The sequence below is a fragment of the Cupressus sempervirens genome, chromosome 2, assembly GCF_028749045.1.
Source record: "Cupressus sempervirens isolate cs-2001-9-10 chromosome 2, ASM2874904v1, whole genome shotgun sequence".
In the NCBI taxonomy this organism is placed as follows: domain Eukaryota; kingdom Viridiplantae; phylum Streptophyta; class Pinopsida; order Cupressales; family Cupressaceae; genus Cupressus; species Cupressus sempervirens.
In genome coordinates this window covers 535,218,886-535,232,156 of record NC_143119.1, presented here as the reverse complement: position 1 = coordinate 535,232,156, position 13,271 = coordinate 535,218,886, and positions in this window count along the sequence as shown.

The window sequence follows — 13,271 nt, the reverse complement described above, 5'->3', positions numbered from 1 at the left end:
AGGTTTGTACCACTTTATTGACAAAGGAGGTTAAACATATAGAAACTTCATTAGCTCCTATTAAGGTCTCATGGAAAGAAACATATGTGTCCATTATTTCTGATGGGTGGAAAGATGCCAAAATCAAACCCTTAATTAATGTGATTGCAATGTCTCTTACAGGAGCAATGTTTCTAAAAGTTGTTGATTTTAAGGGCCAAGCGAAGGATGCACAATTCATTGCTAACATTCTCATACAATGCATTAATGAAGTAGGTCCTCAAAATGTTGTCCAAGTTGAAATGAACAATGCAAATAATTGTAGAGCAGCTAGTGTGTTAGTTGAAGCATTTTCTCAACTTCATGCTACACGAGTTGGGCACTAAAATAACTTGGATTAAACAAGTTTATGATGAAGCTCAAGATGTCCAAATGTTCTAATAGATGACCACTTCTTGCAAGCTACTTTTAGATCATTCTTGCGGCTAGAGAAATTGATGGTAATTCAAAATTCAAATATTTTATCTTTATGGTTTACTTCAATGATTTATTTAAGAAAAAGTATATATTTACATTTTTTTTAATTTTTTATTTTACTTGTTTTTATTTTCAAATAGGTTGCTAAGACTAGATTTGCATCGAATACTATTTGTATTGAGTTAGATGGTGAATGTTCAAGAGGCACTTTCTGCCATGGTGATCAGCCAATAATGGACCATATGAAGGTTGTCCAGTATTGACAGGGCAACTAATATTAGGAAAAGGATTTTGGATGATGCTTGGTGGGATCATGCAAAATACCTTCTTAGTTTCTCAGATCCCATCCTAGATATGATATGCTTTACTGTCATGGATAAGCCATGCTTGGGGGAGGTTTATGATGGAATGGACTCAATGATTGAAAATATGAGATCCATCGTAAATGCAAAAGAGCAAGACCCTGAAGAAACCTTCTTTAAAGAGGTGCAATCAATATGTATTGGGTGATGGAACAAAATGACCACCCGACTCGAATTTTCTCCTTTGCATTGAGTCCCTAATGTTATAGTGGAGAGATTCTTGCTTTGCCAACAAGGGTGCCACCATATCACAAATACAAAATTAGGAAAATGGTTGAAGAAAGTTATTTCTAAATTCTTTCTTAATATTGAAATTGGAAGATGTAGTTACAAGTGAATTTGTTGATTTTGTATCACCCACTAGTCATATTCTTGTTGTTATTACGTACTATCACTAGTACAAAAACAACAATATGTGACTAAAAAAACCACTAAAAATTGTATATATGTGACTAAAATCAGTCAAGTGACTAATAGTAGTTAATATCCAGTCATTTATAACGCTACCAAATATACTATTAAGTGATTTTAGTAACTAATTTTGATCTGTGACTAAAATATACTATTAAATTAGTAGTATATTTAGTAGTATATTTTAGTCATAGATCAAAATCAGTGACTAAAATCGCTTAATAGTATATTTAGTAGTGTTATAAATGACTGGATATTAACTACTAATAGTCACTTGACTGATTTAAGTCACTATTTTCAATCATTGATTTAGTCACACATTTAGTCATATATTTAATAGTATATTTAATCACATATTTAGTCATAAATTTGAAAGTTGATTTAGTCATATATTTAGTTTTAAATGTAGTGATCTATTTTGTCACATAATTAGTATATTTAGTAGTATATTTAGTTATAATAGGGCATGATGGAATTGAACCACCATCCTCCTACTTTAAAAGTAAGTGCTCTTCCATTGAGCTAATACCCTTTGAAGAATAATCATACAATGTGTATAGCATTGTATGAGTACATTTAAAAGCATATTTAATAGTATATTTAGCTATAATAGGTTATGTATAGCATTAGGAGTTCTAGAGCTAGATGAGTTGAAGTTATTTTCAATCCTATCTTTCATTATATCAAGTATTGCAAGGAGTAAATTAGACTCTATGCCTTTCTTAGATCGTTTAGCTTGCAATATCTGCATAGTAAAGTGCTTGCATTCAGGTACAAGCATTGCTCTTCCACTTATATTTTAAGTATGGCCTTAAATTTTGATGTAACATCGCTGAGGTCATGCATCAAACATGCAGTTACAACTGCAAATTCTGCATCCACCTTTTGACCATGCAGTTACGCAAAATAATGCTTATTTTTTAAGGCAAGAATAGATGAAAAAAATTGATTGTAATGTAGTTTTCATTTCAAAATAAAATGGTGACTACTAAGCCCACATAAAATTATGCATAGATAAGGGAAAAAAAATTTATTTTCAGTAGTAATAGTAGCCAAAAGGAAGTAAGTGAAAATATATCAAGAACACAAATTCAAAAGTCAAAATTTTCCTTGAAGCCACATCAACAAGCACAAATAAGCATGCAAAGTGTTTCATAGGCATGAATTATATTTCCATTGTTAAAATTATTTATCTTTAAACAATGGACAACTAATTCCACCCATATACTTTGGAGGTGACAACTTGTAAGATTCCATGTTAGAGAGGCTAAAGGGGTTTTATACACTATTGAAAAATTAGTTGCTCTATTTTTTTGGTTAACACAAATGTCCGAGTAAAAATTCATATCAAAATTTTAAGTACCAAATTACTATTATATTTTACTCCTATAGGTCCACATGGAACATTATATAAAAGGAAATCAATTGATAATTAAGGTTGAACAAGTTACTGAGGTTGTTGTAGTTGAGGCTGATGTTGTTGCTATGTCTGCTAAAGTTATAGTGGTTGTTGTGCATTGGACTATTGAATTTGAGGCTATTTTTGTTGTTAGGATTGCAGCATTTGAGGCTTTTGTCGTTGATGAGGTTGCTATAGTTCTGGCTGAGGATGCGGTAGTTGCTTTTGTTGCTCAAATTTTTCAGCATGACTACTAGTTGCAAGATAACATAAATTGGAAACCATAAGAAACTGTATCATTTTTTTTTTCAAATGATAGCATTTTAACTGCAAAAAGTGGCCTCTATTGAGCAAGTTGCATAATCTGAATGTCTAACATTAATCATGAAGTCTCAAGTGAAGCTAACAAGATTGAATAAAAGAATGTTGCTTAAAACCTTGCTTTCACCTGTCACACTATTATAATAATACGTGTATCCCTCTAGAGAAGTATGCCCTATCCAGAAACAAGTTAGTGATGGAGAACTAAGGGCACTAACTGGTGCAACAACTACAGTAGTCTTGGTTTTAGCAGATAGAAAGTGCACTGGCGGAGCTAGTTGTCACAATTCTTTGCGACTATGTTGAGAATGTCCATGGCTTTATCAACAACATATAACAATGTTAATATTATACCACATTAACAGTCCTAAATAAATCAACAACTAAGTCATAAATGCATTACTGACGTGTTGCAGTCTAGATTATTGTGTCGGAGCCACTTGATAATAACTCTGAAAAATGAAAATCATGAATAAGTGTTCTTAAGATATTTCACATTCACTGAACTATTTTGAGTCATTACATTTATTAGCAATATTTGTCCTGCACTTTCTTTTTTTGAGGGCACATCAAGAGTGGTTGTTGTTGGGATTGAGTTGAGGCCTATGCTAAAGGTGTTGGTACCAGAGGTGACTGTATCTACATTTGAAATGAAAGGTGTTGTTGGGGTTGAACATTGCTCTACACAATAGGCACATGCTGTTGTAATAGATGATAGAGGGTTGTTGTTGTGATAGTTTTTGCATCGACTACTATTGTGATGGTTGCTTAGCTTGGGAAGGAATTTGCTAAAGAGAGGAAGCAACATTTGGCTAGATTAGAGACTAAGAAACATGAAACTGCCCATCTTTAGATGGTTATTATGAATTTTGTGCATGGACAAATGGGGTCATTTTCTTCTTATTCTAGCAAAAATATGAAGCTTGGTACTATTTTTATTGACTAGATGAATAAAACATAGACAAAGAGATACAATTAGAAAAATTTTGTGCAACAACTTCTGAGCAAGCTTAGATGCTTAAGAATTCTCAAAAGATTAAAAGTAGGGAATAGCAGCATCATACATGATGGAGCTTTATGAAAATAGATAAAAAAGAATGATACATATACTACTAAATATAAATTGCTGGAATAAACTACTCCAAACAGATAATTTCAAGTGCAAGAACAATAACTTAGCCTTGATCTTTAATTCTTTTCTCAACTCTAGCAATGATTGCCAGAGTCTTAATAACAATTACTCTATATAACATGAGAAACTAAACAGTGTCAATGAGAATATAGTTGTAAGTTGGACACAAGCCCCAAACAAACAAGAATTCAAAGAAGGCCATAAAGAAGAACTAGAGAATCACAAGTCACAATCCCAAGATAAACAAAGAAAATGGACCTTAAAAAGATGATGAAAAAGAATCCAAAGGAGTGCATGAAGACTTAATTAGGATGCATACAAAGGTCAAACCCTTCCCTCAATTGAGAAAATTAGAAAGATTGGTTTGAAGAATCTACAAAATTCAGACTATTGTGCATGTATGGGTCAGCTTCCTATGGGGGACAACAATCATAAAAAGAATAGTGTGAAGCATCAAAGCAACAATAGCTACAAGTATACTTAGTATCTAAAATTAAAGATGCATTGTCATTACCTGTGCACAACGTCAAATAAGTTTCAACAATATAACCAAAGAAGCATAACTTCAGAGCATCACACTGTCAGAGAATTATCACTTGTCAATATCTTATTTGGAAGGTTGGATAGTTGTGATTGGTGGCATTTGTCTGCAATTGATCAAAATCACTCACAAACATCTAGTAATGGACTATGTCAAGACTCGAGTGATAAAAATGCATATAATAAAAATGGAGAGTACTGATATACCTTGAAGGTAGGGTCACATTATGCTACAATACACTAGGATAACTCTCTAGGATACCTTATGAATGCTAGTTAAACTGGGTACAATATTTCAAAATCTTTCTTATCGAGTAACATTATCGGTAGGGTAAACTCTTAACCCACACGTTACACATTTGACCCAACAAAAATTATCATTTGACTCTAAATAACATAAAAATGTTAACACCATTAATCAACTTCAACATGGCCAAATATCTAATTGATAGTCCAAAAGCTTTCTAGCAATTTTTTGAAGTTCCTAAATAAGGCACCACTAATCTCTAATCTATTTTTCAATCAATCTAAGGTTCCTAGCTCTACCTCTAAGCTTTTTGTTGCACCCTACTTAGTTTCTCCTTGATCATGATTCCTTTAACCTAGTGAACAACAGTGTAACAACAACATAGTGGGACATCGAGACAAGTTTACAAGAAGGGAAAAGAAGGGCTCCATTAACCCAATCAATGTAGCAGGGGTGCAGCTAAGAATAAGTGGAGCTAGAGTGGTGGTGGGGGTACTTGGGTGCTCCAAGTACCCATCCTAAGTAGCCCCCATTCCAAGTACAATTAGGTTTTGGGTTGGGTGCAAGTCCTCAGGTTTCACTGGTCAACAATGACTTGGACAAGTCTATGCTTGTTAAGCTTATACAAAGATAAGTACTAGATGATCATATAAATTTTACTAGTAATAGCACAATTAAAGGGTGGCCTAAATCAACATTGACGTGAAAAATTGTTTTCCCAAGAAAAGTAGTCACAAATTCAATAAAAATGTCCTTGAATAGATTCTCTTCAGAGGTGAGAACACAATCAGACTTGATTTATGTACCAATGTTTATTTTTATCATATCAATTAGAAGAAGAATATTGATCAATCATTCATAAGAAACACTTTCTTCCTCAATCAAGGCTAAGCAAGCTATATGAAGCAACTCTTAATTTCAAAGAGTTTATAGAATCATTCAAAAATTTCACCTTTAATGCACATTGATAGAAGCACCAATACCATAATCCTCCTTTCCTGAGTATGGGCCTAACCAGTTTTGTTTGAGTTTGCAGACTTCGTCATCTTTTTTCAAAATTCTGATATCAATAAATTCAACTCAAAGGAAAAAGGATATTTGTAGTCTTAAACTTCCTCAAATGCCAAAGTAGAGCTATGTTTTACAAAAATAAGCCCATCCAAACACATGAATGACTTAAGCCTTCACAGCAAAGCAATCATAAAGTCTATAAGAATCTTTTTGCAAACTTGGATCTTTTCAAGGGTGAGAATGCAACCAAGTTTAAGAGTGTTGCTCCTAACTAGACACAAACATTTGCATATGGTTTAAAAGGGTACAACATATGACCAACTGCATATAATTGAACAGTCGCTAAACAACATCAAGGGCCAAGCCATATAATATATAATTTTGTAAAAGCATTAACATATTACAGAGGCCATAACCATGGTTCCAGTTTTCCCTATAGTTCAACATCAGTTTCTAGACTTCCAAAATGGCACAAGAAAGCACATTACAGAGATGAAATTATAAGTATGGAAGCTTAAAATAAACAAAATCATGCATTTGTGCCAATTAAAATCAAATGAAAATAATTCTTGCAATATATTGTGTCAAACCTTTCTGCATGCCTTTGAGTAAATGTCGATCTTTTCTATAATGCTCAACTGGAATAGAAACCAATTTTGCAGCAGCAGTGCAAATTGCGACAAGGGATCAAATAAGACTGACCCCTTTAACTAGCTTGTGCACCTACAAAGTGTAAGATTTATGAAAAAATAGTTAGCATAATGTATTGTTTATAACAATTTTATTAATAGCATTCTAAACAGGCATCAATACATTTTGAGGTATGATATATACAGAAAATTCAAGGATACCTGATTTTGGGTAATATCTTCCAGCCATTCATTAATGAAAATTTTTGAAATGTGATGACAATTTTTGAAATGTGAGCCCAGCCATAAACCCTATCAATCTCGACATGTTTCAAATCCAAATTGATACCCTATGGAAAATCCATGCCCAGCCATAAACCCCAACAATCTCGACATGTTTCAAATTGAAATTGATACCCTGTGGAAAATCCATGTTTTATGGAGTCCTTAATTTATAGAGAAAGTTCTTAGCTTAACAATAACATGCACTGCCATATTTCACATTTTCACAATCACATACGAATATCTCTAAAATATTGAATATTTCTTGCAAACTCCGAACAATAAGTTGATGAAAATAATAATTCAATTATTTACAAGTGAACCTTTAAAATAGGATTGCACTTTGCAGAAAAAAGAATAATTAATCTTAGTTAGTAAGAAACCCAACCAATTTAAGAAGACTTGTAGCTCATTTCCACTTAAAACTACAGCATGTGATGGATTGTTAGGAAGTTGTATAAAAGGCATTATGACCATTGAGTAGCACATTTTCTGATTATATGAGTGGTGCTACTGAACGTCACATTTGTTGATGATATTCAATGGAGCTATTGAACATCCTCAATCAAGTTCCAAATAGAGAATGACCATGAATAAGGTAGCTAGGACATTGGATAATAAGGAACCACAAAAAAATGAATAGAGAAAATGGTTCTTTTTCAGGAGCCTCCAATGCTACAAAATGGAATGGAGATGCAAACTATATGTTCACCATTGTGTATGGATACAGATGTTTCCATATTCCTAATTATATGCTCAACTCAAATAAGCTTAAGGAATTAAAGATTAACAAATGAAATTTGAGATGAAACTAAAAGAATCGCTAGTTTCGCAAAAATAGAAATCACTCAAATGCATGAATGAAATAATATGGTACTCTATTATAGCGTGGCTAGCCATATATGTATATGAGAAAATTTAGCAGAATAAAGCACATACCATTTCAAAGTATAATAATTCATAAATGAAAATTTATTCAATTTAAATATTAATCACAAAGCATATAGAGTAAAATAATCTAAAAGTCACCTGTACACCAATCTGAAGCAGAGAGATAATAATAATTAACATGGATTGATTAACCATCGTGCAAAGTTTAATTAATCTAATAGTGAACAAAAATAATAACAATGATACAAAAAATCTGAATCTGCACGATAGAATACCTTCCATGAAATTAGATTAAGAAGCTCAGCATTATTGCCATCTTGTAAGGCAACAACATTAACTCGATGAGGAAAGTAGTTAACATGAACGCTCAATGGTCGTATTTCACATTTCTATCCAAAGAATAAAGAACAATTTCGAAATACAATAATCCAGCAAAAAATTAGATAATTAAAGCACAGCAAACAACGAGAATATCCACTAAATACACATTTGAAATAATCATGGGAATATTGGCAATTCTCTAGTTTTTGGGTCTGTATTTATATGACTACTTTACAAGATATAGCTACAACTAAGGATTAGGTGTGATGTGAAATTGGTGAGAAATGAATCAAATTTTTTACTATGGAATGATGTATTTATAGAATGTTCTTTTCAATATAGATTATCAAGTTACTTGTTATGACATGCATTTATTACATGTATGCAAAAATTACATTGATGCAAAGAACACATAAAAAAATACTAAACATGTATATAAGGAAGTCTGTAAATGTCCTCATTGATTAGCCAATCATTACATATTGGACAATATTTAACTGTAACAATTTTATACAACTCTTCAACTTACCTCTTCACTAGATCATATTGCAGCACAACCCTCTGTCATTTTACTAACAAAGAAGGTGGATTACAAGGGGTTAAAACATTATTGATGACAAATAAGTTTTTAGATGGTGTGCTCCTAGTACCTGAAAGAAGGGGAGAAGATTGTTTTCTATGATTGCAGTGTCAACATGAACTGGAATACTTATATTGCTTGATATTTGACTACATGAATCTCCTTGTACAACAGTAGAAGCTGCTAATTGGGAAAAATTTTGATTAAGAAGTCAAGCTAACTTTGATCAAGATGTGACCGTAAAGGGTGCAGCTTCACAAATAACCTGGCAAGCAATGATTTCAAACAATAAGAATACATGCTTAAAAACCAAAAAACAAAAAAGCTATTTTTCCATATTTAATAAAAAAAATCATATTTGTAAGTTTCAAAATGTTTACTTAAAACTTTTCATAGGATATTAGGAAAATTCACACAACACATGTATGTCCTTTCCTTTATTAAATGTTTTGAGGAAGGTTGGAAAATAGAAAGAAAACACAACACCAAGGCCTCATTTGAAACATACAAGGTCACTGCTTCACCTTGTTTGTAGATGCACAAATGACTCTTCAAAATTAGGTGCAAATAGTTGCTGAAGCTGTGCACCCAAGTGCATAAGAGCGATAGTTGTGTCATGACAAGTTTTCAACAAAATCTAAAATTCTTTACATGTAACTCCCCAGAGAAGGCCATCCTCGCAATACATTCTCATCACCACTGTCACTAAAGCCTCTTCACCAATGTTCGCATAACCTTGAGAAAGTAATGCATTTGCATCATAACCTCGTTTGATACTTCTTCATTTTGATATATCTAGAACCAAAAGTCCTACATCTTGGAGAAAGATAGTGTAGTCTTTGTTAATAGTGTTTTAATTAGTCTAAATTGAAAGACAAACTGAAGCTGGAGCCAGAACACAAGCCACTGGTAAACATTCCTCTTCAATACAATTACTGTGGGTTCTAGAACTTGGGGGCACACTTGTCCTAGAACTGCTTATGGTTGGAACTCTAAAATAAGGTTCATAACTCACAGCAACATCTACTAATTCTAGTCTAAACGAAGTGGCATAGGAACTATCTTGTGAATTAGTATCAGTTCCCTCTCTTGCACCCATATTGGGACTTTGATGCTTATTATTAGCAGATTAATTAAAGAATGAAATGACTGAAGTCAACTAGTCAAGCCGACCACCAGGAGCAAAGTTGTAATACTCTGCAATTGTCATGGTTGGCCAACATGTATAATTGTTGTTCCTGCATTACCACTGGAAAATATATTCGCCCCTCCTCCATCACCACACCTTAAAACATTCCTTTTGCATTGTAATAGACAAAAATGTTTGTCTGCTTCATTTTTTTTTTCCATTCCATCCCTCAGTGATCCTTGCAACAATCCCTTAGCATGACTCAACCAAAAGTAAGAGGCACCAGAGACACCTTCTAGGTTTGACACTGACAAAGTAGCAAATTCCTAAACTGTTAACGTAAAGTCAGCCCATAAACCAGGAAGTTCCTTCTTCATTGATACCCTTATGTCCAACAACTCTATCAAATGCATTGCAATATCAACAACCTTACACTCCAAGAGAAATGATATCTGTGATAACTTTGAGCAAAGGACTTCACTCATGCAAGACTAGCTTTCACTATGATGATTTTTTGAGTTTGAAGATATTCTTGTGTGATCATCAAAACTAACACAATAAATGAGATCACCAAGAAGATTGACTATCATGATGTGCTCGGAGCGATAGAGATCAACCTTTGCATGTGGTAGAGAGAAGAAAATAAATAAGCTAGAACTCTGGATCATCTTCTCTTGACTGTGAGAATCATTATCTTCTAATGCAGCTGCAGTAGCTGCATGAATAAATTCTTGGTTGTTTGGAAGGGCTTTAGTACTTTCAGTTTCTCTTGTCCAATTATTGGCTGATTCCCATGCCTTTTCTGCAATCCTACTCCTTGATCCAGGAACCTCTTGCTAATGAATGGCAATAATTGAATAGTTTTTTTCTTTTTCACTACAAACAATTAAAACTTTCCAAGCCTGAAGAGAAATTTCTTTGGCAGTACCATGCATCCAATCACCCTCATTATTAGGTGAATCAAACAGAGAATGATGTGTAAGAATGCGAATTTAAGTTAGAAATGTTCTAGATTTGAAAAAATTATTTCTTCCTTGATCTTAATAATACCATTTTTTTCTCTAGGAGAACAGGTAGAATGCAATCTGAAGCATATATATAATAAACTATTTGAAAATCATAAACTAAAGAAATTATATTCATTGCTAAGTTAGCAAAATCAAGTCCACAATCCATGGTGAATGGAAACACTGTTTGGGCATGATTAGGATGATTTGGTGCTTTGTGAGAGCAAAATCTGAATACTATTATATATAATGACTGCATTATTAAAAAATTATCCAAAATGGCATAGACAAGACTAGTGAACTATGTGACAAAGTGGCTCAAATGAATTTAGTTTCAACGAAAGCCACGCTTATAGAATTTTTAGAAAATTGAGTTGCCTCACTAGACATTTATCCAAAATGTCAAAAGCATAAACAAGGCCAGTGTACTAACAAAATGCCTCAAAGAACTGTGGTTTCAAGGATTGCGGGATATTCAAAATAATTACTTGTTGCAATCAGCATGTGTTAAACCAAATTGGACAACCTTTGCAAGCATCCTTCCCATCTATGCCAAAATGGGAGCTTCGTAATAGGGTATGGACATCCATCTTATGATGGAGGGGATTGTTTATTTGGATAGTGTAGTTGGAAATATTTTGCAGACATTTGTGCAAAATGTGGAACTCTGCATCAAAGTTATAAATTCCAATTCCTAGATCATTCCCCATCACCATAAAAATAATCTACAAAATATAATAAAATCTCAACTAACAATCAACACAAAATTAAAAATTAAAACAAGGCAAGTTTTTGGGTGGTATCTGTTTTGGATCTGCCAAAGTTCCAACAATAGTAGCATCAAGTACATCTTGATTTTTGACTCTTGAAGCTCTAGCTCCAAGTAAAAATAATGTTTCCTTGCTGACACCTTTTGCAGAGTAATTAAGTGATGTAATAAATTATGAACACCTTAGTCTTTGGTGCAAGACCTGCCATCAGAGCTATTGTTGCATTACCAACATTGTCTTCTTCAAGAAAACTGATGGTGGAATTGATTACATGCTCAAAATAATGGTATTAGTTGAATGATTCTTATTGGTTCCATTCTTTTAAACTATTTGATGACTTTTGTCACGAGTAGTGTATTTTTCCACTTATGTGGAGAATGTGGTCCACGCACATATACGTGTAGACCAAGCGCTAGATTCAGTTTCAATTAATAATGATACCAATAATTAAGATTCAGTTTCAATGGTTAAATATTAGAAATTACTTCCATTTTCTATCATATATGTCTACAAATGGAATTATTTTAGAGATCCATCATTATTTTTACATTAAATTTATGATTAATTTTATCATCCTTCTCAGCATCAATTTTATTGTTCCAAGTCAGAGAAGTGTGGATGTCATTTTAAAGCCTTTGTATTAGCTCTATGTAAGGCATATAACTCTTAGCTTATATATGTCAATACAGTTAGTTGATTGTCACGTTTCAATAATACATACCCTAATCAGATACCCCATTCAATATATAGGAATCTAATAACCATCTGACTCTTCTTATCAAGTAAATAAGATTCCAATACTACTGTCACAACAATCGTATTACAGTCTTCAAGAAATGTCACTACAAATAGTGACTAATGCAATATCATTCAAAGTTGATCAAGGCCTCTTGGATCATCAAATGCTTCCCAATTACAAGTAGAAAAATCTGAACAGTAACTTAAAAGATCAATGAACTAGATATAGGTCCGACTATTGTTTTATTTATAGTTGGCTCCATGCACTAACTTCTTATTTATTTAATTCACTATTGAACTTTAAGTTGGATCATTTTTTGCAATTATTACATCTTCTTGAATATAATGAGGTATTATATTGTTCATTTATTTTCTTCTCATCTTGCGTGATGCAGAGACATCGTCAACTTGATACAAACTCGTAGGGAACTCTAATTTTCAATATATTTTTTTTGTAACTATACCACAAAATTCCTCTATAGGTTAGACCGTATATCTAACGAACTACTTCTCACAATAAAAAAATCTATTCAAGGTAAATCCTTCACCTAAGATCCACAATACTCTTCACATGTCAATACACTTTCAATCTCAGATCACAAATTCAATATGTTGATTGCATGTTCATTCTCTTATTATAGGACTTACTACCTATATAATCCCTATCATATTTCACTATGACTTCAACAATAGGACTCTTCCTCTCAATCAATCCTTTAACCACTTCCATTTATAACACCCAAGTACTCTAGACTTTACCCATACAACCAACTCTTAACATTTAGCTAGCCTTGGCTCTACCAATTTGGTAATATTCCATATAGACTTTACCATATGTTATGATAGTCCAGTGCATTACTACAAAAAAATATCAAATTAGACCTTATCTTAGCACCAAAAAACTCACTCAAGGTGTATTCACTTTCACTCATCCTTCTTTAGACTTCAAACACTTCCCACTAAATTATGCTTGGGAAAAGTCTTATCCAATCACCTTGTTAGTATTCTATCACCAATTGTAACCATTAGGGAAGGCGTTCAAATA